Here is a 22881-nt window from a genome sequence, read left to right as displayed (position 1 = left end):
AGGTCAGTCATCTACCTCCCGCCCGACTCCAAGGTCAGTCATCTACCTCCCGCCCTACACCAAGGTCAGTCATCTACCTCACGCCCGACTCCAATGTCAGTCGGCGTACTCATTCAGACGACAGTTTCAACTATCGCCGTGGTGTCAATTATTGGTAGGGGCATATGCATGTTTCGCGAAAAGATTCCGAGACTAGCTGAAAGTTAGAACACTGTAGCATCGTCTGTGTTTCGTGATTGGGTGAGTTTCTTTCAGGTACATGTCGATTGTTACGACACCAATCACAGTGGTTCAGTGCGGAAGCAAACACGTCCTGAGTGGCTCGGTCAAAAAGGTAACGACTTCTCTCGCAGACGGCTGCCAATCACAAGGAAGAACCCACATATGGGGTATACCTTTTTGCTTTATAATAGGTTATTAGATTTTTTCGCGAAAAATGCTTGCCTCTAATTATTGGCTATTGATTGTGTGAATTTTTTTCAGCTATTGTAATATCTGGGTAATATAAACCTAAAGCGCTGTAAGCTTTTCTCTCTTCCCCCCCCCCCGGCCAGATTTTTATAACGAATTTGCGTAGAAATTTAACAGTACATACTTTTTATCACAATAATAAAACTATACATTCAATTCAAGACAACCTGTGTGTAAATGACTTATTGCACTATAGGCCCATGGCCTTGCACCGACTCGTAATTAATTTTTAATTCATAATCTCCTTAAATAATTTATAATTCCAAATAAATTTTTAGCCTTCTATTTACCCTCGGATTTTATTTAATATTTCAGCATCTTGTTCTGTTTCGTTGACGGTAAGAAAATTACTTATATTTAGTATATTTATAGGCATTGGGCGGAGTAGAGCACGCCATTTGCAATCTGCTCCATATATCAACAAACATTATAATACACTATATAGGAAACTCTCATAAACATGAAGTGGCATGAGATTCTAGCGCTCCTGATGGCTTCGGGTGACTTAACTTAATATTTATGTTCCTAATACGAAATATTATGTTCTTGATTTAATTAAACCAATTGATAATATTTTTCTCAGCAGTAAAAATAAATCTGTGGTAAATATTTGTTACATTCCTATAATCATGATAAAACGCATTTAAAGTACTTTTAAAAAATATTGATAAAATTTTACTGTAACTAGCATTCATGGCCTAATTTTAGTAATCTTATTGTGGCTATAGTATTTAGCCTATAATCATGTTTTTGACTAAATATTGGTATGATTTATAATGTGGGAAGAGAACTGGATTCGTAAGGGATAGCCCAATTAAGTTTTAATACAATTTTATTAATTGATAATATTTACATTAATAAATAAATGTACTTATAAATGCCCAATCATCAATTATTCTCCAGTCACTCACTGTCTGTCAAGTTCCGCAGTACACACTCCTCGCTGAAGCTAGGTTCAACAGTGAATCACCCGTTACTTCGCGCCTGTCCACACACACAGTCTCGCGCCACTCAGTCGCCGCACTCTCGCGATCCAGGCGAACTCCGCGCCACGTCACTGTCGCTTGTGTCGCACTTTCCTTCACTCTCGAAACTCACCTGGAACTGTCGCGGAACTCACCACGAAACTCGGCACTCACGCGGCACTCCGTCGCTGGACTCGTCGTAGAATTCACGTGGCACCCCTCGTGGAACTCTGCCTTCAAACCGTTGCGAAGGCCGGCGTCGTTGCTTAAGTACCTCAGGGGCACCCTTCTCGAACCGACGAGAGCGGCTGCGGCGAGACGCGTCACCCCGGGCCGGTCCGACGCCCGAAACAGCGAGAAAGGCGATGTTTATTTACGCTACTTCGCGCGGTGGCCCGCGGAATTCCCAAGGTCGCTCAGCGATAGATAACAGCACTGCGGCAGGACGTTGCTGGGAGGTAAGAGGGGGCAGCAACGACCCTTGTAATCTTGCCAGGTGCGCGTGACAAGCCTTACATCAGTGGACGGCACGTGAGACTCCGCGTGACGCCAGAGGCCGTGCAGGGCCGCCAGCCAGCTCTGATACTGGCATCGTGGTCTGGTCTCTCGCGCTCGTAACATTATGATAGCATCAAATAGGATTACTTAAGTTTGTAATTATTAAACAAAAAAAACACACTGTTCCATTTATATTTTGATACTTATTGAATAACTAATTCAAAAATCAACCCAATTTTCGCGTATTTATATAATACAACATTATCCAGGAGTTTTTCTGTTTCTGCCTTTTTCTCCATGCTTAAAGATAAGAGTTTCTTGTATTTGTGTTTTAAGATATTTGTTATACGTTTGAAAAGCAAAGAAAAATGCTTGCGGCTTGAACTATTCACAACATAGGTAAACGTGGTTTAAGAACGTATTAGTATTAGTGACAGTTTTCAGAGGTAACAGCATGGTAGGACTTTGAGGCTATCAAATTCTTAAAACTCGGTCGCCACGACGAGATTCACAACTGCTTGCAAGACCTTAACGTAACATTTTTTTTTAAAGTAATCACAATAATAGTATTTAACACAAACCTGTGCCAAAACACACCACGTGCGTGTCCACTTGCGCACAAAAATAAAAATAATTAAACGCAGAAAAAAATTAGGGGTAGTATCAATGGCAATAACATGTAAGTGACTCTATCTTGTTATAAATAAAACACGAATTGGACACATATCATTACTAATTTTACTCCACTTGACGATACATCACACGCAGCAGGTATTTAAATAAATCAATCATTGCTATAGGCCAGGGGTCGGCAGACCGCTGCTCGCCAGCCGCATGCGGCTTTTTTCATACGACTTTACGGCTTTAAAATCACTGCGAGGCCACAGCACAAACAGCCAGTGGGTCTGCTGACCACACAGCCAGGGGTTCTGCTTGCCACCCAACCAGGAGGCCTGCTGGCCACCCAACCAGGAGGCCTGCTGGCCACCCAGACAGGTTATCTACCGGCTACCCAGATAGGGAGGTCTGCTGGCCACCCAACCGGGGTGTCTGCTGACCACCCAGCCAGGGAGGTTTGCTGGCCACCCAGCCAGGGGGTCTGCTGGCCACCCAGATAGGTTGTCTGCAGATAACCCAGCCAGGTTGTCGGCTGGCCACCGAGCCAGGGTGTCTGCTGGTCACCCAGCCAGGGGTTCTGCTTGCCACCCAGCCAGGAGGCCTGCTGGCCACCCAACCAGGAGGCCTGCTGGTCACCCAGACAGGGTATCTACCGGCTACCCAGATAGGGAGATCTGCTGGCCACCCAGCCAGGAAAATCTTATGGCCACCCAGACAGGGTGTCTGCTGGCCACCCAGCCAGGGTGTCTGCTGGCCACCCAGCCAGGGTGTCTGCTGGCCACCCAGCCAGGGTGGTCTGCTGGCCACCCAGCCAGGGTGGTCTGCTGGCCACCCAGCCAGGGTGGTCTGCTGGCCACCCAGCCAGGGTGGTCTGCTGGCCACCCAGCCAGGGTGGTCTGCTGGCCACCCAGCCAGGGTGGTCTGCTGGCCACTCAGCCAGGGAGGTCTGCTGGCCACCCAGCCAGGAAAATCTGATGGCCACCCAGCCAGTGGGTCTGCTGGCCATCCAGCCAGTGAGTCTGCTGGCCACACACGGCGCCGTGGCTATTCGTCAATGACGGCGCCGGCTGCCGCGGCCGTACATCAAGCTGTCGCGTGAGGAGACTAGCGTGCCTCTCGCCTTTGGCTGTCCGCCGAGCGAGGGTTCCTAGCGCAGTCACCCGCTGCGAATAGTTCCCACAATCCCCGCTCGCCATCTCCACTTCTAGCGCCAGTCCGCCTCGAGTCAACATTGTTATAATTGCCAGATAAAATACACATGTGTGTCTTTGATCTTCCATTTTGTTTAAAATATTTTTTTTGTGTTAACAAATTAAGATATCTAAACAAAATCCTACGTCAAAATATTTTTGTCTACACAAAATTATTTATCTCAAAAACTGCTAATGCAATTAAATTGAAATCAAACAAGTCCTAGAGGCTAACTCAGGATTGAGGTTTTTCTTATGATTTCTTAAACATTTCGATTTTGTGATGATATTTATATACCGAAAATTCACATCCGTAAACCATTGAAACGTGGAGTTATTCATTACTAAAAATTACTGGTTAAGGTAACAAATACTTTTAAAATATTTTCATTAATCACATTTAACTTGACACAAACGCTTGTCGTCTCAAAAACTCTGAGGGTTAAATTGGTGTACTAAGAAATTTATTTTCCCAATCCTATATACAGTAGACATCAGATAGTCAGGAATCCAACGGTCAGGAAAGCCTGATGATCTAGCTCCACCTAGGATTGTACGGACTTAAGCCATCTAACTGAACTTACGCTAAAAACCTATAATTTTTTAGCTAAGGTAGAGAAACTATTTTATAGTACACACACAAGTCGCAGCCAGAAACTCTGCGCTTCCCAGAAACAATCAGGTTGACGGACAAATTTCGTTTTTACCTGTGTTTGCGTTTAAATGTTCATCCTTTTGTTCTGTTGCTCAGTATTTGCAGCCATACACCCATCTTGCCGACGGTTTTTCTCTAAAACTTAGGGTTAGTGCCCTTTATCCGGCATTTTTGGCCATCCGGCACCATCAAAGTCCCGAACGTGCCAGATTATTGGAAGTTTAGTAATTATTTGGTAATATTCGAGTAAACACAAAAAAAAAATACTCTGTATAGTTGTTTTTAAAAAAATGGTATACCGACCGCCATTTTTTACGTAATAGAAGTTTGTATGACGTTCAACGCATTTTTTTTTCCTGAAAAATGTTTAGTTATTTAAGTATATAAACTCTGGAATTTAAATGTTTTTCTTAACATTCCACATGTAATTTTCGCGCTCCATGTTTTAACGCTGCCATATCTTTCTATATTTTCGTGCCAGCAAAAACTTGGCCAAGATAGGTTGAGACAGCACCCGTCTGACTGTGCACAGGAATGACGTCATGGGCCGACAATAACGATGTGCGATTGTTTTCCAGCCGGCATGTCCCTGAACCGGTGAACACTGGAAAGCCTAAGGTTCACAGCTGTCCATTCCGGGGCCCGAGTAGTTCCGACGGTGACCGAGGTTCGCTGTTCGCTCGCGCCACTTCGGTAGCACCTTTCATAGAATAAAGAGATTGGAAAAACAATTTATAAAAACACGCGGGAAGGATGTAGAGGTCGTTCTTCACAAACTAGTGTCGGCGAAATGAGAGACATTTCATAGCTGCTTAAAAAAATATTTTTAAAAAGTGTGTACTGTTGTTAAGGTTAGATTAGTTCAATTAAAAATACTGTAAAATCGCGTGAACGGTAGGCTACTTTATAACTACTATAAAATAATAAGGGCAATTGGTTACGTTAAGTTAGCTACATTGTAAATTATTTTTCCTAAACCTACCGTAACATTACGTTATAGTATTTTTAATGAAGCTAACTTACCTAATCAAAGCAACCGTCCACTTTTTTTTAATGAAGCTAAACTAACCTAGCTGACCATTCTCACAATGTCAAAAATTTGTATTATGCACAATTAACCACTCTTTTGAACAGTAAACAACTCATAAACTAATAACATATTTGGAATTTTAAATCCCCCCCTCTATTTTCAGAAAAAACAATGTTTTAACTAATTAACATAAAACGTTTAGCCAAAAACAGCCCATACGATATAAATGAAATGTAAAATTCAACTGCTCGGCGTGTTGAAGTTAGCCGCGGAGGAACATAGAAACGACGAACCTGCAGGAACGCGGCCTCGGAGCGGACGGGTGTGAATGCGAGGCTTGCCGGAAGCCGAACTGAGGTCGCGGATAAGCGCAGGGACAAGGTTCAGCGAGCCCAGGCCTGCGATACAGCGAGGCGAGGGCTACCGGGGCATGCCGTGTCAAGGACACTCGCGTCACTGCCATAAGCAGGCGTGCCCGTTCCTGGTCATTTCTTTATATTTAACTAACACTTTACATCAGTGCCTTAACTGAAGGAGATTATATATATATATATATATAATACAGCATACGTTTTCCACAATTAGTTACCAAATATAGTTACCGTATATGTTTTTTTAAACTTGTTTGCGAAAAACCGATAAGGAGAATTCATTGCAATATATAAAACTGAAACTTTTCATCATTAAAGAAAATGCTAATGACTAATTAAAAAAATATTGGTTATTCATTTCAGATAAAATTTGTTTCGTATTACATAGCCTTTCGAAATTAAAAAAAAAACTTACAATTTTGACAGCTAAGTAAATTATTTTTTTAGAAATTTAACTAAATAATGAGGTTAACGTATGCATTGCCTTTAAACCTACAATGTTTTTAACGTATTTTCCCAATTAGTACCGCGAAAACGTTTAAAATGCTACTGTTGTAGCAAATTACACAAACATTTTGGTCACAAAAATATTTTTTTTGGTTCATTTTGTGAAAGAAAAGCCTTTTAAAAAGTTTAAAAGTTAAACGATGATTAACGTAAATTTATACTATATCAATACTATAAAGAGAGAGATTGATTGCTTGTTTGTACATGTAAATTCGAAAACTACTAAACCGATTTAAAGAATTCTTTCACTGTACAGACCACCATTATTCCAGATGAAAATTTTTATTTTAAAAAATAAAACTAATAATAAATTACTTATTTTAAAAATAACAGCTTTAAATACACCATTGAGATAAGTAATTTTAAGGCGTGCATATAAGGAAGAAATTAATTTACATCAAAGAGCTATTGAAGAGTGGATATAAATTGAATGCGCATTAAACTCCTTTCTTTGCATCTTTTATTTGTGCTAGTTTTTCCATGAAGGGAAGAAAAATGAAATGGGCTAGATTTTTTTAATTCAGAGCTCTGCAAGCTTACACTGATTAACTGAGTAAATAATTACAGGAATAACGTAGTTACAAAATGTACACAATAATGCAAACGAAAGTTTTATTGAAACTTTAAACATTGGCAGTATGCTATTAATTAAATGCTTGTTTTTTACGATGAGGTATACTTCACAAGTTTCCTTCGTTAAATTAAACACACATTCTCTTGTAGGTATACTTCTATAAATAATATTAGATGAATACATTTCTAGATTAGCCCATCAATAAGGAAAATTTCATCTCATTTAGTCCAGAGCTGAAGAGAATTTTTTCCACTCGATGACACTTAAGTTGCATTATATTTTGCAAGTGACGCACAGAAGAAAATTATAAAAAAATTAATTCCGCTGAAAATGTTTTTTTTTTTTTTTTTTTTAGAATACTGGGTTACATGTTTTGTGTATTTTCAGTAATTTTTTTAATTGACAGCAATTTCTACCCGGGTATAAAGTCAATATACAACATCAAATATAACAAGGAAAATAATTTTTATAAACATTAAAAAAATACGATTTCTCAATTTGACTTTGGTTGCATAATAACTTCCTTGCTAGAGGTTTTATGTTTGAAAAAATGTTTTGGCAAGCTTAATTATTCTGAAGATCTATACATAGTACAACAAAAATGAATGAAATTATATATACTAAAATATTAATAAGTCATTTTTGCTTAAGTTCAATTTGTATACTGTAAATATTCATTTCTGTAAAAAAAAAAAAAGTATATATTTTTTCCTGTGACGGGATTCGAACATAATCAAAAAGTACATCTTGTTACTCTGATTTAATTCAATTCAGTATATTTTTATTATCACGTGTTTACCCTTTACAAGTTTTGTTTTTGGTTACAGAGACATCCCAGCAATCGGTGCTCTTTTGCCACATATTTACATATTATATACATAATTTTTTTTCTATTTACAATAAATAAAATATAATTTAAATAAAAGAAAAATTGGAGGCGCGCGCTGTGCCAATTGTGCTATCAAAGCACAACACATATTGCTCATAGATTGTTGGTAATTAATACAGCAAGGCCAAATTTGTAACGTATTTTCAAAGTTGCGGTTACTCCTTTCTATGACTACATTTGTTTAGTCTCCCAATGTTTATTAATTTTATAAGTGTATATATATAATGTATGCTTGCGTTTATGCTACAACACGTGGGTCCGCCATGTTGACGACTTGGGCTCGGCGGTAGCGATGACGGGTTCCCCCGCCTGTTGAGCCTCATTGTGGTGTTCTCACATACTGTCGACAAGCCACAGGCGGGAGTTCGACCAAATACACTAGAGACTAATACCGGACAGCTCCAAGAAATTTGTGTGAAAACCTTGCGTTGTTGTCACGTCAGTCCGATAGATGGTAAACGGTATGCCCAGCATGAACAATGTATCTGTTCAATACATATGGTACCAACATTATGGCAACAAAAATAACTTTCTTTTCTCTTGGAAAAAACATTTTTTAATCATGTTACAGATTTATGATATAAACCTCCAGTTCTTAAATTTTTAAAAATTAATTAATAATGTTTGACACCAGATAATATTATATAAAATTTGACACTATATAAATAAAATATGTTTGTAGTTATACCTCTTGCCGCTAGGTTATTTTTCACACTCTCGCCTGTTTTGTTAGTATAGAGCTGTTCGGTATTAGTCTCCAGTGTATTTGGTTCGACCGCAGCTCGTCAATTTCCAAGCTCCTATGCACAAGGCTACAGTTAGTTATTGGTCAAATGGAACAATCCGCAGGCAATACCATTAATGGGCGTAACCTCGCAACTGGGGAGTTGGTAATATGACACTCTGGTTGTAGAGAGCGCCCGTGCCTTGTCGATAGTGTCAGAATACCACGACACAGCCCGATGGCGGGAAACCTAACAAAACTCACGCCTGCCGCCTTCTCGCGGCGTGCATTTCAGAATCGAGCCCCGGGTCAGACCCTGATGGAAGGGCATAGGCCTACTCTGGAAATTAAATGTTAGAAACTACGCTCACCTATATCAGTTATTAGTAACCAATTGAACATTTTGATGTAGGGTTTTTATTTCAATGGCATAACACGAACTTGTATATGTGCACTTAGCGCTTTTTAAAATGTGTTTGTGCCTTTGTTTCAATGAATAAAACTATTTTCCAAAGTGTTTCTTAGATAAGAAAATAAAATTTTCAAGTGATTTCAGTTGCGTTTTTATATTGCGTATAACAAATCTTCGTAGTTTGCCACGTGTAATGAGGTTATTGGGTCACCCTTCCATGTCCCGCCAGTTCGTGCGTGTATAGCTACGGAGCACTTGAAATGTGTGCCGGGGTCACCCTTATCACACTGCCGCTCCAATGCCTCGCACTCGTAATCGCTGTAGCTGGCAGCCTCTGCACGAGCGAGAGATTGAACTGAAGAGCTGTGTTCCGTCATCGACTATCCGTCGCCGGGACTTGAGGTGGTCACCTTTCGTGATGCTACAAAAAGTCTTTAGGTGGAGGGATAGAACCTGTATGCGACAATATTTTGTCTTTATCAATAATTAGAGTTAATTATTATTAATTTTGTCAAGTTAAGGCATCGTGTACAATTTTATGTAACGTTTGAAACTGTCAGTAATCTGCTGCTTCAGATATTTTTCCTTTTGACATCATTGGAATTTCAAGGTTGATTTATTTGGAAGAATGACAACTGTAAATGTATTATTAATACGGTTACTTTCACAGTAACAAAAAATGTGTAAATTTGTATGCTCCGCCTTAACAAATGTTAATATAAAAAATTACAATGACAAATTGTTGACACCTGAAAACAGTTGAATCAAAATGGCATTGTTTGGCTTTTATCCCGCCCCCTAATATCCAAGGAAATGCCTTGGCAGAATATATGTGCGTACATAACGTACAGTCTGATACAGACAGCAATCCATTCTTTCCTGGCAGCACCGAGGTTACTGAGAGTATAAAACATCTGGGAATGTTATTAGACAATCGGCGATCTACGCTGTTAAACTCACTCGGCAGTGTCAGCAGTAGGAATAATAGCGTCCGTCTTATTTGGTTGAAGAACTAAATTTGTTTACATTTTACATCATTAAGTTACAAAAAAAAAAAAAACTTTCTGTCTTTAACATCAACAAATATTTAAACCAGCCAAATCTCAACTTTTAAACTATTAGAATGCTAATTGTTGTTACAATTATTGTTAAAAACACAGGTCTGGAAATATAGCCGAATTAATTAACAAGTTGCATTAACTAATGTTTACACTATAACAATTTGTCTGTCCACAATTTAATCTTTCATTCATCGAGTCCACAATTTATTCTTACCCTCTAGAGTTCGGCTCGACGGTGGTTGTCTTTACTGCTCGTCTCTTACCTCGCTCCTCTGTCCCAACACACTGCCTCTCACCACTCACTCTTCCGCCGCACACACAACACTCGGTTGCTTCGTTCCACCACTCACCAATCTTCACACACGAAGCCCGTTGGTCACCAAGGGGTCACTCACCCTCTTCACTTCACTGCCCTCGCTAGTCAAGCTCGCCGTGTGTACACCCCTCAGCCCCCGCCTCTGGAAAGGTCTCGCCGCCCTTGGAAGTGTAGTTCCGTCAGGATCGCCTCCACACCCGAAGCTTCCAGAACAATGTCGTCCTTGTTACGACACTTCACGCAAACGGGGTTCTGAAAACGGACCGAACTCTTTAGGGGAGAGTCGCTAACGCTAATCCGATTGCCATGAAGCGGGGCGATGGACGCTAGCTGTCTGGGAGGTGGGGCCTCCTCGCTGGTCGGCTGGCCTGCCTCGTTGCCTCGCCTCTAGTATTCTCGTAACAATATGTATATTTCGTCGAAGAAACATTAGGTTAGAATAAAAACCTAGTTTCCGTCTTCATTTAAATTGTTGTGACTGCCTGATACAACTTTTAAGATAATTTTTAGAAGATTTACAAAATTACTGTAGGTTTTACTGGTTACCTAGCAATGGAGTGAGGAATTTATTGTCTTTTAACCCCTGTTTATTACCCCTTAGCAGCAATGGTTGGTTGCATCAAAAATTGTTTCAGACTAAAGTTTTATATAATATTTAAAATTTTAACTAACAGTTCGTACAGACTTAATAGTGTACTTAATGAGAAAGTTATTAATTTTTTTGTCTTTCAATCCCTATTATTTGTCACCCCTTGCAGTTATGGTTAATCGCATAAAAAATTATTTCGGACGAAAGTTGTAAAAATTTTTGTAAGGTTTCACAATAAATAAGAATAGATTTAATAACGTGCATGATAAGAAAATGAATTTTTATTTTTACTTCTTGTTTTTTTTTTTTGCAACCACATGCAGTAATTGCTTGTCTGATCAAAAATAGTTTCAGCCTAAAGTTGTAGATAAATAATATAAGATTTACAAACAATTTGTACAGATTGGACTGTGTGCCTACTAAAGGAGTTACGAATTTTTTTGGTCCTCCAACCATTGTATATTCTACCTTGTGCAGTTATGTTTGGTCTATCAGAAATTGTTTCAGACAAAAGATTTTGATAATATGTTTACGGTTAGCAAAATTTTGAACGGATTTTATAATGTGCATGTTAAGGGAGTTATGGCTTTTTTGTTCTTCATCCCGTGATTTTTTTTCAACCCCTTGCAGCAGTGGTTCGTCTTATCAAAAATTGTTTCAGATAAAGGTTTTATATAAAAATTATAATATTTACAGACAAATTGAACGGATTCTATTGTGTGCCTACTAAGGTAGTTATGAATAATTTTTTTGGCCTCTAAACGTTTTTTACACACCTTGCAGTTATGGTTTGTCTTATTAAAAATATATTTCGACAAAAGTATTACTCCTACGAGTTATACGTTCAAACGGAAGCGCTATTCGTCATATTATGGGAATTTTATCGATTTTTCCGTTTTTCAAAAAGCATTTCCCGTTTCTACCCATTCATTTTGGTCGGATTTTACCCATTAACGAACTCGACCCAGATTTTCCATTACTTTATTTTATGTATCAGCTTGGAAGAGATTTGTGAAAAATTATGGCAGTTATCGTATCCATAAAAATGATATACATATATTATATATATAAACTTTTGAGTTGAAGACAGTATTGGGTTCTATGTACCATGAAACGAAACACTATATAAAAAATTTCCGGACGTCGCACTATGGTAACGGCTACAATAGGAAGTCTTGCTCTGAAATCTACCTGAACAGGAAAGGCCAGGAGGTCGCTGATGCACCGAGGAAGGTCTTGCCAACTCGAGACTTCCACGGTGGCCCCGCTCATTATGGGGAGGATGTGAGGATTTATAGCGTGAGTGACATTTCTAAAGTCTTCTCCAACGTTATTTAAATAGTTTTTTTTTTGATAATACAGATTACGAATAACTGCAATCCAGAAATGTCCACAACACGTCCGCGCTAGTCTGTCAATTAAACCCCTTCAAACACAAGCACATAAGGGTTAAGTTCTTCAATGGAGAGATAGCGGGGGCTAAGGACCCGACCAGTTTATCGTAAGAACGATATAGAGATATAGACGAGAGAGTAAAAACTCATGTAAGTTGCTAAAGGAGTGATAACCGCTGTACTTATCAAAACATCATGATCTCGGGTAACATGAACATATCTAATATCTTGCACAAATAATCCGCATGTTTTAAAGAGTATTATTAGCATTATTAGAAACATAAACCTAATAAAAATTTTTAAAAATACGTGCTTGTACTTTTAAACGCGAGTTAGAAGTTATACTTACTTAGCGTAATTAAAAATCTAACTTTAATTTTGTATGAAAATAGTTAATATAAATAAGATAATAAAATAATTGCATTTCTATTATAAATACGATGAGTAAAGTATAAATTCAATAAAATTAAAAAATTGAAATAAATACTACTTAATATTAATACAAACAAGTGTAAATCATTATTAAATTTAGTATTATAATCAGATAAATTTAAATAATGAAAATATGCTGATGTTTATCCTTATTTATTAATTTCAATTACTTATGAAATAAAATGTAATAGTTTATTATAGAAATAAAATGTATATACGGAAACATAACCTCACTTATAAAAATACACTAAAAAGTTTACTAAAACAATTTCTATCACTAATATTCAAAATAATAAAAGTTTTTAATTATATGTAGCAGTATTACATATCAATCACTAGAGTATATTAGTTAAAAAAACACATATATAATTTTTATTTGAATGTACTTTTTTTTAATTTGTCAGTTATCGCTGCATGCTGCGCGCACATTAAAAATTATCGTTATCATTTTTTCATAACGCACCCGAAGAAGTATAACTTCAAAAATTATATTTCAATTGAAAATGTTTTAATGACAACAAAAACGTAAAATGTCTAGAAATAAGTCACTTATATCCCCTACTAATAATTTGTCGTAACTCCCCCCCCCCCCTTTTCCACCCTACGAAATACACACGCGCAATGCAGTGCAGTGGAGTACACGTGCATTCTATGGGGGCAAGAGTGTGCTAAGGCCCCAAGATAAAGGATGGCTCACACACTCAAACAGCACAGCTGGTATTTGCGCATCTGTCGCGTGCGTCACAGACTGGCGATTATATGCCAGCAGCCGGGTTTGTAGTCCCCAAGGAGATACAAGCCCGCGCACTGGGCAAATGTCATTCATTATTGAACTCATCATATGAATTTTTTATTTTATTTTAATTTAATTTATAAGTAGTTAACATGCCTCAAACCAAAATTTTGCTTAATTTTTCGGTAATTAAGGCGATATGATACTATTTTAAAAAGACTCGTCGTACAGAAAATTAACAAGGTAAAAAAAATAGGTTGTCTGTAAAGTCGGTTTACGGACGATAGTTTAACGTGACAACGTCATATCAAAACATTGATGAAATGATTGATCCAGAAGAAAAGGAAATATCGTATTCGCCCTGAGACTGAGCCGTAATAGGTTTTTGCAACCAAACCATTTAGGCATTAAAAATATTATATTCTTTGAGGAAGAATTTTCTTTTTTTAATTTTTCAATCATTTGCATGATAAATTCTACCTCTGCATACCTTTATGAATAAAATTGAATCATTTTTATTGAATTATCACTATTTTGTATGGATACAAAGGAGTGAAATGAAATGTGCAATTGAATTAATAAATTTACTTTTATTTGCATTCATTAATTCAAATATATTTATTACTTTTGAAATGTTGCGTGCGCCATATTTATTTTACAAGTACAAAAAAAAAAAAGAATTCACACCTGCCGAGTTTCGAACCAACAACCTTATTTTAAGAGTGAGGTACGCTAACCACACGCCCACGAGGCAATACTAAGGAAATGTAGTTTGAAATGTTATATATCGATGGTGTTAAGGTAAAACGCTGTAACCCTCAAATTGGGCGAAAATGAGATATTATGATGGAAACACTTATTTATTATGGTTTTATAGGTAGGTAAAATGCTGTAACCCTACAATGAATAACATGGTAGATATACACTTTTATAATTTGGGGTAACCCTCACTAAGTGTATTTTCAGTGTGGTAAAATGATGTAAGCCTCATTCTTGTAGGTTACATCATTTTACTTCCACGAGTTATATTACACAAATATTTGTTGCGATGGTTACGGCATTATGTATTGTAGGTAAAGTTATCAGACTTCATATTACAATTACTTTTACTTCCATGGAGCCATAGTGTTCACAGTGTGAGTAAAGTAAACTGTTTCCTCTTAGTTGTGAGCATTGTTTTCTTATGCTTTAATCTATGGACATCAGTTGATTGTTATTGTTTATTGATGTTTGGAAATTTATCTAGTTATTGAGAATGTCGGTTAGAACATTAAAGATTCTAGAATTAGCGAAACAGATATCTGGAAGTAAGTATGATAACAATTTGCTTGTGCATCAAAACGAAGATTCGTCGAGTACTGATGCGAATCGTATAATCATGCATCGTAATAATGAAGAGGTTATTGAAGTGCGTGATCAAATTGTTCTAAACCCTGGAAATGTAGAAAATAGTGTGCGTGAAAGTGAAAATGTGACTTATAATCCAGATGTAACTATTTTTGAAGGTAAAACGAATACTGAGGTTACTAAGAGTCATAGCAATAGCCTACTGCAGTGCAAAAAAGTAGATGTGGAAACTCATCTTGAAACTCAACAGAACTGCATTCATTTAATTGAAAATGAAAGTGGTTGCTCAAAAGAAGTTGTCGAGACAGTTGAATGTAGGTCAATACAAACACTTAAACTAAATAAGCAACAAATGTTGGTTATTACAGAAGATATAAACAATAAAATTGATTCTACAAACCTACTAGGTGCCACTTCTAGTCACAGTGTACAAATTATGCAGGATGCAAACAAATTTAGTAAAGAAGGAATAGAAACTGAGTTAGAAAACGTTGTTGGTAACAGAGGGACACGCAAACATAAAAATCCACCAAATGCAGTAGTACAAAAACTTAAGAAGGTAAAGGGATAATCGTACATTAGTAAAACAAGAAAAGAAATGCCTTCAAAATGTGTAAAAATGGACCCATGCGCACACGGTAAATGCCAAAATAAATGTAGTGCAAAGTTTGAAGGTGAACGGCAGCATCTTTTTAACATGTTCAGGTCATTAGACAGCTATGCTCAAAGAAGTTTCATACTCGCCTGCGTAAAAGAAGATGGAAAACAACGAATCTACACAAAAGAAGAGCAAAGTAGATGTACCAGAACACTCACGTATTCCCTGCCAAAAGGAGAAGGAAGAAGCAAAGTGTGCCAACAGTTCATCTTGAGTACTCTAGACATAAGCCAGAGAATGATTCAGTATACTTTTGATAATAAAACTCACATACATACACCAAAACTAGATGGAAGGGGCAAGAAAGCACCACCAAACAAGACACCACAGGAGAGAAGAGAGATAGTAGAACAATTTATAAAATCACTTCCAGCTGTGCCGTCCCATTATTGTCGGCAGAGCACCAACAGACTTTATCTTCCTGTGGAGTTTAAGAACACGACCAATGTGTAAAGATTATACAGTACTTATGCTAAGGATCATAATATTACTCCTGTAAAAGAACATGTTTTCAAGGACATTTGGCGTACAGATTTTAACATAGGAATACACTGCCCAAAAAAAGACAAATGTGTAATGTGTGAGAAGAACAAGAATGTAGAAAATGGAGTAAGTGACTCAGTTATGGCTAGGCATTTGAGTGACAAAGATCTAGCAAAAAAAGCATTCGCATCTGATCAAACACGTGCACGAGAAGACCAAAAGTTTGTGTGTGTGTCATTCGATTTACAGAAGGTGTTAAACACACCACACGGGGAAAAAAATATGCTTCTGTATTACAGTAGGAAGTATGCAGTGTATAATCTAACCTTCTACGAAAGCAGTACAAGAGAAGGCTACTGTTACTTGTGGGGAGAAAGTGACGGGAAGAGGGGAGCAAATGAAATTTGTTCTGTAATATTTCAGTACTTGTCTACTGTAGATGACAGAGGAATTGTTAAAGAAGTGTCCCTGTATTGTGACAGCTGTTCTGGCCAAAACAAAAACAGGCAAATATGGGATATGTTATTCAAATTTTTGAAAACATCTACAAGTATTGTGTCTTTAAGCATCTGCTATCTTATTCCAGGACATACATACATGCCAGTGGACTCTGTACATGCATGTATTGAAACTTGCAACAGAAAGAAAACTATTTGGGCCCCATCGGAATGGCCTACAGTAATAACAAACAGTAGAATTACACCTCGGCCGTACAATGTTGTAGTACTTTCTCACAGAGAATTTAGAAATTGGAAGGAGTATCAAGAAGCAGTATTACCAGACTCTAAAACCAAAAGTTTGGAGGGAAGTCGAATAATGATTAGAGAAGTTACTAAGGTGAGATTGTACAAAGGGAACAACATTGTTGATGTCTATACATCCTTTGATGAACAGAAGCCAGTGCATCTGACAATGCACGAAAAAAGAGGTCGAGTAAATGACTCGTCAATGCCTAAATTAATGTACCCTGCTCGAGTGCCTATTTCTATGGCCAAGTATAAGGACCTTAATAATTTGTGTTCAAAAGGGGTAATACCAAGTAGGTACCATCACGAGTACAAATCACTTCCCAAGAGAAATGATGTTCCAGACTGTCTAAATGAGACTGATGAAGAAGACGATGTGAACACTAGTGGTTAAATGACGCAACTATAACCGGACAGTGGACACATTGGTCGTTTAAATAGTGATAATTGTTCTGAAGTTTATACTACTGCAATGCCATTTGTTTTATAAAACTTCTTTGTTATATTATCACAACAAATACATGGGAGTATTCTTTAATTGTCTTTATGTTACATTAAAAAATGAGGTTTGTATCATGATGTCTGTGTTAACCCTCATCTCACCTAGAGGTGAAATGCAGTAACCCTCTATTTTTTTGTTTTTTAATTAATTCAAAAACCTTTTACACATTTTTTATATGCAAAACATGCACCAATTGAGTCAACATAATAAAATGTTTAATCTCCAACCCAAAAGATCCACTAAAGTTCCTTTAATTCAAAGATAACTGTTTTTTTGTTCTCCTGAAAAGTTTGTCAAATGTGGGTTACAGCATTTTACCTTAACACCATCGAATATAATTTTTTTTTTTTAAACTTTGTTCACGGTAGGGGTATAATATTAACACGATTTTATAACAAATACGCATCCCAAATACACCTAACTTATTTATAATGTGTTACAATATTTTTTAAAACATTGTGCAAAAGATCCCGGGTGTAATTTGAATTATTATGTGTAACTGTAAAACACCATTGTTGGTTCAAAACGTATTTGAATTTTCAACATTACTTTTAAATAACCGTACCGATTGTGCTGAAAATCGGTGGACGATCGTTAAATTACATAATATTAATAATTCAAACGACGAAAATATGATTGAAAAGTCAAATCGAATGTTGTTCCAATTGAGTGGAAGAGAGATGCCACGCATGCGTACAATGAGCAAACAGAACACATCCGTAGTGTGACATCCGTGCGTGCAGCCGGCGTTCATCGATTTATTAGACGTTGTCACGTCAAAAAGTTTGCGAGTGACTAGTACACGCACGTTAGAAGTTATACATTTTTTATTCACTTGGAATAATATTAATAGTATTAATAGTCACACAAATGTACAAAATTTGGTTACCTAACATTCGTCACAAAATATTTTGCAGCACATTAGGTGTGTATGCACGCACACACAACACACCACACAACACACCACACAACACACAAAATACCACACACAACACACAAAATACCACACACAACATACAAAATACCACACACAACATACAAAATACCACACACAACACACATAATACCACACACAACACACATACCACACACAACAATAAAAACACCACACACAACAAATACAACACACCACACAACACACAAAATACCACACACAACAATCAAAACACCACACACAACAAACAACACCGCACATACCACACATACCACACATACCACACATAACACACACACCAGTTCACGGCTTTGCCCGGTCTGAACACGGTGAAAGGACGTTTTTCGAAATCAGATATAGGCAGTAATTTGTCTTCTTAATTTTAATGTAATGTGTGCAAAATAATTTCTATCACTGGCAGAAGCTATCTACAAATGGATGGTTTGTATGTAACCTAGACTCTATAAAGCACTATAGAAAAAAGTGATACATAATATTAATGATATGGAAAAGATTCCATTCTCTAGCTAATACTCGGCATGCGTTGCAATGCCTTATTCATTATGTTTTGTAATTTTTTTGAAGTAGGTACACATACACCAAGCATCTCTTATCTCCTCTATATACCAATCGCTATACCTCTATATATATATATGCCTCTATATAGCTCTATAATCTATAAATTTCTTATATAACTCCATTTTATTCTTTATACCTCGCTATATTTCCCTCTCTCCGTTTCTCTCTATCTCACTCTATCTCTCTCTTTTTTTTATTTAATTAAATTCAATTGGGTCATGCGTGCGCATTCATACAACGAAAACACGAACTGCCGCTGAACTCTATGAACTTCTCCACACATTTGTTGAAACGATTCGTGCGCCACCTATTGTAAAATAGTTGTACTAACTCAGAAACCTTCGCGAGCATGCGCTTAAAAAACTCACCAGAATTTCGTCGCAATCGGATGAATGGTATAGGAACGCATACGGGGCAAACGAACGAAAATTCAAGACGTGACGGACGCCCCAAACGATAGCGCGTTTAAAATTCAAGGCAACGCCATCTATTGACGAAGTTCAAAACTGAACTGTTATTAGCGCCGTTATTTGGCTAACCACCGCGAGCTCCACTAAGAGGACGGGTCTCACCAAGGAGAAGAAGTTGCTAGACCTTACTATGTATATGACCGTGTGGCGGGCATAGAGGAATGACACGCACTCACTAATTGTATGTCTATAGGTAACCTATGATTTTCTTTTATAAAAATGAATTTATCCCTTTTTCACTCCATTAGGAAGGGAATTTCATGCTAAATGTGTGGCCTATGTGTTAATCCAGGTTATGAGCTAGATGTATGCTAAAACTCATCCAAATCCGTTCAGCGGTTCGAGCGTCAAGGAGTAACAAACATACACACAAACTTTAGCTTTTGTAACATTATTAGGGTAAGCTAGTGCACACGGCATTGCCCAGGCCTTACGCAGTGTTAAAAGGCTTTTTAAAAAACTCTAACAAAAAATAATAATATTTAATTGTAAATATTTTAACAATTGGTTTTTGAAGAAAGGAAGTAGTACTTTTTGTTCTATTTTGAATGTTAGGTGTGAAAAATTTCATCAAGAAGTATTGAAATTACGCTTTAAATGGTGGGAGTAAAAAATTAAAGGTTATATGTCTAAATAGTGTAAAACAGCAAAACCAACATGCAGATCTAAGTGTTAAAAGTTTTCACAACGATTAGATCGATAAATAACGTAATAATATATTGTTCTTAAATTGTTATTTTTAAAAAGGAAAAATAAGTTGTGTAAAATTTTTTTAAAAAGTCTGATGGGTCACGCATTTTACAACTGAACTTCAGAGACGTGTTAATAAATTAGGGAGAATATCACGACTACGTGTTTTTAAAGTTTCCATTACTTATTTTTATCATTATTTAATTAAATAAAATGTATTCCAGGATAGTGTCGCTTTACAAAGAGGGATTTGGCACACTTTCGCGCTTGTTACGTCTCCCGATGTTCATGTAAGCGAATATATACAGGTTAACGCCGCCACTCGCGTTAGGCTCGTAGGTGCAGCAGAAACGCGCATGCGCATTAGACTTAACCGCGTTAAAGGTCTGTCCATGGTGCGCACGCACTTCAGTGTATTTCCGTTACTTACTAAAAATTTAACCATCAATGCGAATAAAGAAGCATAACTTCAGTAGTATATCTCACTTTTTATAAATTTAGATACGTACGGTCTATATGCTTCGTTATTTACTTTAGAGGATAATAAATTTTCTGTAATATGTCATAACGCTTAGTGGCAAATGATTAACGAATTATAGAATTTTTTTAGTCCTTTTGACTGTGGTTGGACTCAAATCCTCAACTCGCGGCTACAGGTCCCTGCTGATCACAAGAGTATTGAGATAACAATACGATTTGGCACAAAATTTCCTTTTTCATACTTCGAATGACAGTGGAGTATTTACATATTCATTACAATACAGTCTTTTTTATTTTAATTAAAATTATTTTTGGAGAATTCAAACTTTTGACTCTAGTCTATATGGAGACCCACTTAGCCATTACTAAAGAAAACAAAATATTAGTTTTTTTTATTTAGATTATTGTGTGGGATTTTAAACAAATATCTTCGATAATTAGTATAATGCAAAAAACTGATTACAACAGAAATTTTCTTGCCACCATCTTAATGATTGGAATTGAAAACAATTGTTAATGTAAATTTGATATGCAAAGTAATTAAGATTGAAATAGAAAAAGTATTTACTTATCAAGTCTGGGAGATATATCTCAAATTATTCCTCTTCAGTGCTCTAAAATTACCGTCCCCGTGTTAGTTGCTGGCATAATGACCACATAGGTACAGAATAAATCAGTGTTTTGGCAGGTAAGTTCTTGGCGTCAAGACTTGTCTACAGTCTAAGTTGCTCCTGCATCTCAACAACTAACCCTTAACCGTTTCCAGGCATTCCAGGTCGTAAGCGTCAGCTAGTGTCTGCTTCGTAGCTCTTCTTTTGAGTTGAAATGTTCCTTAATTGGGTATCCATCCCTCATAGTGTCAATCTACGGGGGTTAGGTTTAGAATACAGCAGCACAGAGCAAGCCCAGAGCCGGGTCCAGCTATTCGTTTCTCTCCACTTCCCTCTGCTTATCTCTGCTCATCTCTGCTTATCTCTGCTTTTCACTGTTTATCGCTGCTTCTCATTTCTTTTCGCTGCTTCTCATTTCTTTTCGCTGCTTTTCGCTTCGTTTCGGTGCTTCTCGCTTCGTTTCGCTGCTTGCTCTCTGCTTGCTCTCTGCTTGCTCTGTGCTTGCTCTCTGCTTGCTCTCTGCTTGCTCTCTGCTTGCTCTCTGCTTGCTCTCTGCTTGCTCTCTGCTTGCTCTCTGCTTGCTCTCTGCTTGCTCTCTACTTGCTCTGTGCTTGCTCTCTGCTTGTTCTGTGCTTGCTCTCTGCTTGCTCTGGGCTTGCTCTGTGCTTGCTCTGGGCTTGCTCTGTGCTTGCTCTGGGCTTGCTCTCTGCTTGCTCTGTGCTTGCTCTCTGCTTGCTCTGTGCTTGCTCTGTGCTTGATCTGTGCTTGCTCTCTGCTTGCTCTCTGCTTGCTCTCTGCTTGCTCTGTGCTTGCTGTCTGCTTGCTCTCTGATTGCTCTCTGCTTACTCTCTGCTCGCTCTGTGCTTGCTCTGTGCTTGCTCTCTGCTTGCTCTCTGCTTGCTCTCTGCTTGCTCTCTGCTTGCTCTGGGCTTGCTCTGTGCTTGCTCTGGACTTGCTCTGGGCTTGCTCTGTGCTTGCTCTGTGCTTGCTCTGTGCTTGCTCTGTGCTTGCTCTGTGCTTGCTCTGTGATTGCTCTGTGATTGCTCTCTGCTTGCTCTGTGCTTACTCTGTGCTTACTCTCTGCTTAGTGACTGCTTACTCTCTGCTTATTCGCTGCCTAGTGACTGCTTACTATCTTATTGTCTCTGCTTTTCTGTGTTATTCTCTGCTTTTCTGTGCTCCTCTCTGCTTGTCTGTTTTTTTCACTGCCTTTCAGTGCTTCTCTCTGCTTTTCTGTGCTCCTCACTGCCATTCTATGCTTCTCTCTGGTTTCTGCCTTTCTGTGCTACTCTCTCCTTTCCTCTGCTTCTCTCTCCTTTCCTCTGCTTCTCTCTACTTTCCTCTGCTTCTCTCTACTTTCCTCCGCTTCTCTCTAATCATCTCTGTTTCAGTCTGCTTTTCTCTGCTTTTATCTGCTTCTCTCTGCTTCTCTTTGCTTCTCTGCTTCTCTCTGCTTTTATCTGCTTCTGTTTGCTTGTCTCTGCTTCTGTTTGCTTGTATCTGTTTTTTTCTCTTATGTGGAAACCCAGAAAATGATTTTCCAGTGACTGACGTAACTATTCGGGTGAAAATGTACAAATTGGAGATGGCAAGTAGCACACTTTTGGTAAAAAAACGTTGCTACAGAACACACAGTGCAATGCTTATGTATTGAAACATACCAAGAACTTGCCGTAGGTAAGGAGGTAATGTAACGGCAACTAACCCAAGGCGGGCGAACCACAGGCTGAATGCTATGTCCACGTGGTTGACCTGAGCATATGGTCGTCTCTCTGGAGCACCATCTTATAACGTGAAGAGGAGATACAGGATTGACCATTGCTTTACCTATGCGTTATTTCCTCACGTTCAGTCAGTCAGATTCCACAATATTTTGCGAAGAATGTTGTGAACTCACCTTTAAGTAGTCCGGGAAAATGTTAGCATCATACCAGCTAGCCCAAGATCGTCTC

At 37.9% G+C, this 22881-nt stretch overlaps 1 protein-coding gene across 1 annotated transcript in view; it reads left to right on the top strand.

Annotated features, from left to right (window-relative positions):
- LOC134533718 (protein 5NUC-like) overlaps positions 1–22881 on the top strand; it is a 116857-nt gene that overhangs the window by 68367 nt on the left and 25609 nt on the right. The window lies entirely within an intron of this gene.

The sequence above is a fragment of the Bacillus rossius genome, chromosome 7, assembly GCF_032445375.1.
Source record: "Bacillus rossius redtenbacheri isolate Brsri chromosome 7, Brsri_v3, whole genome shotgun sequence".
In the NCBI taxonomy this organism is placed as follows: Eukaryota; Metazoa; Arthropoda; class Insecta; order Phasmatodea; family Bacillidae; genus Bacillus; species Bacillus rossius.
Note: the sequence above shows the minus strand (reverse complement) of the source record. Positions and strands in the feature narration are given on the sequence as shown.